This window comes from Planococcus citri, chromosome 4 (assembly GCF_950023065.1).
Source record: "Planococcus citri chromosome 4, ihPlaCitr1.1, whole genome shotgun sequence".
Classification (NCBI taxonomy): domain Eukaryota; kingdom Metazoa; phylum Arthropoda; class Insecta; order Hemiptera; family Pseudococcidae; genus Planococcus; species Planococcus citri.
This window is the reverse complement of record NC_088680.1, coordinates 47274165-47277302: the sequence shown is the minus strand read 5'-3', so window position 1 is coordinate 47277302 and position 3138 is coordinate 47274165.

Below are 3138 nucleotides of genomic sequence, written 5' to 3'. Positions count from 1 at the left end.
TTCATTTCGATAAAAATCTGTTTTAAACTGATTTTCAACCTCAAAAACGTCAAACTAATCGCGATTTCAGATGAATTTTCATTCCTCAGCCATGAGCAGAGTGCTCACTTCTCAGTAGGTTGGTTCTTAATCAAACAAAAAAAAAAAAACCGCACCAAAAAAAGTAAAACGACCCCGTTTGAAAAATTTGTTCAAAAAGAGTATCCCCTAGAAATAGAATAGGTTAAAAAGTACGTATGGTTGAAGTAATATGCGAACAATTCAGCCAAGACAGGATCATTAGTTTAAAAGTTTGTACAAAGCGGGGATGGTAGGTTAGGTACGCATAGTACACGTACAGTAGTAAGTCTTATCGAAGAACTTTATCATTAAACAATGTCTTAGCGAGTCTAGGTCTAGACTGAGGTATCCTAGTGCTTGAGTGGAATAGTTATTTGGCGAAAACCGATGCCGGAATGTAGATAGATTACCGAGGTATGTTTTACTTAAATGGACCAAGCTCCCTACACGTAGGTAAGTTGCACTTCGTACCTTCGCTTCGTAGCGACTTCAATTTGTTAATTTTACCTACAATTTGGTTTTTTCACGTGTAAGTACCTACCTGCGTCAGTGATGGGTTTTCTCTTTCTCGTAGGCTCGATGAAGTTTCTTTTCTTTTGCTTTTTTTCTCTACTTCTTCTTCAACTGACGTGGGTATAAATGAAGCGTATACACACGTATGTACCTACAAGATAATTCAAAATTTTCAAAGAGTGTTGATGACAGTTCGTAGAACTGGCGTATTTTTCGCAAGATTGCCTGCGTGGAAAAACGTCTTGTTAAATTCAGTGTACGATAAGTCCGTCAAAATCTGTCTGCGTATAATTTTGATACTCTATAAATAGGTAAATAAGATACCTACTCGTGCCAACGTCATAACCATGAAGTAGGAAATACAAAATACAGGAAGTAGGTATTCGTCTACATTGACTACTGTGCGTCATGAAATGGGAAAAAAATCATATTCTAGCAAAATTAACGCTCGAATGACCTTTTCCTACCTGTTATATAGGTACTACATGTTTTTGGAAAAACGATATTATCAAATTCTCAGAGCATTTAAAAAGACGAAGAAAAACATATTGTGCGCAACAATGCTCGGCAGAAGAATGCGATCGGTTGATTTTTGATTCCCCCTGTTGCCATAGCTTTTTCTGTATAAACTACGAGACCAAGTATTGGAAAATTGTTGTATTAATTTGTTGTCTCGTTCACGATCGAATGCGTCCGAGGAGAAAAAGTTGTCGTATTTTCAAAGATACGTCATTATTTGATATAACTACGCAAGATGAAGAATTTCATGAGTGTATACATATGAGAGAAAAATGATTTTTGCTTCATTAGTTTTCGGATCGTTTGACGTCGAACATTTTTCGGGGTTTTTCTTCTTCAACGTGTATCCATCATATATAAATAACATAACGTAAAAAACAAAAAAGCAAAAATTCCAATTCCGAGAAAAATTCTACTTTGTTTTTCTTAAATCTTTTTTTTTCTTTTTTTTTCATCTTTTTATATACATCGGGCGAGATTCTTTCGTGAGATTTTTCTTTTCTGCAGAGGGTTCTCCTGTGTAGTCGAAATACTATATACAGCTAGTCCTGTCGGCCGTACAGAATTAAAACGGTTAAAAACAATCGTTAACAGAAAGATTAAAATGGAAATCGGTGAAGTTTTGCTTTTTGAATGGAATCATTGGAGCGAATATTATGCAACGATGTCGAAGTCGTTTCAAACATTTAACCCTCTGAAACAGATTAAATCGTAAAACGATCTGACGCTCATTTAACAGAAGGAAAAAGTACTTAGTGTGATGTCTAGCGTAGCTAATTTCATGATATGCTAATCTGTTTTACCAACACTGTCTTTAAGTTGGCCAGGTTTTTGAAAAGTCTAGATATAGTAGTGTGTAGGAGAAACGGCGGTGGAGGTAATCAGGGGTCTCTAAAATACCTTAATTAATACGCGGATTAATAAACAGAACGGATTCGAAAGGCATACGTTCGCGCGTAATAAGGTTTTATAATATCTATGAACTTATGGAAACTAGGATAACTTTAATTCATGCATAGAATTTTTTTTATTTTTTTTATTTATTTATTTTTTTAAAATAGGTATTGATTATACTGATGTGCAAAAATCTACCCTGTTATCACTTTCAGAATTAAATTTTTTTGTTCCTGACCTCTTTTCAACAAATTAATCTATCAACATGAAGCACACAAACGTCAAATTTTCTTCCAAATTCGAAAATTTTTGAAATTAAAGTGGCATGTGTTGTTGCTAATTTGAAGGCTCAAAATTAAACTTTTTAAAGTGGACTTTTCATTTTTTTAAATGTCAAATTTTTTGACACGTAAATAAATAGGTAGGTACGCTTTAAATGATTAATGTCTTTTGGAATCTGGAGAAAACAAATTTTGTTGGAGGCTCAGAAATCGAGATGAACAGAGAAAAATAACGAGGGAATCGCGGAGGTTGGATACAATTTTTATAAAATCGTTTTGAGGTTCAAACACGTCTTTCGTGCATTCTTCCCTTCCCTTCCCTTCTACTCGTAATAGATCACTCATTTTGTTCCAATTTTGAATTCAACTCGCACATGTTAATAAAATTGCCTATCCAGTTTGCCGTAAATACAGATGAATAATGATTCAGCAAATCTGCTTCATTTCAAATCGATTCTAAAATAAAGTTGGGTATCCTAACCTCATTTTGAATGTAATTTCAAAATTTATAAAATTAAATTTTGAAAAAATGAAATTCTAATTTTCAAAGTGTAAGATCAACTTTTCATGACGAGTGATAACAAAAGTTCAAAACTATAACGAAAAAATCATAATATTATTACTTTCCAAGCTAACAATTTTTTCACCTTTTTTTCAGCCAAAAATTTTTAAAATAGGTATCATTTATCAACGCCCCTGAGCCCTGAGGAAGCAAAAATAACCAATTATGATCAAAATTTTAAACAATTTTTAAAATTAAGCATCGTATCACTTGTTGCTAATTTAAAGGCACTGAGTTTGAATATCGGGTTATTTTTTTGATCTGGCCCTTCTGAACTCCATTTTGACATCAGAATTGTTGAGCATCATT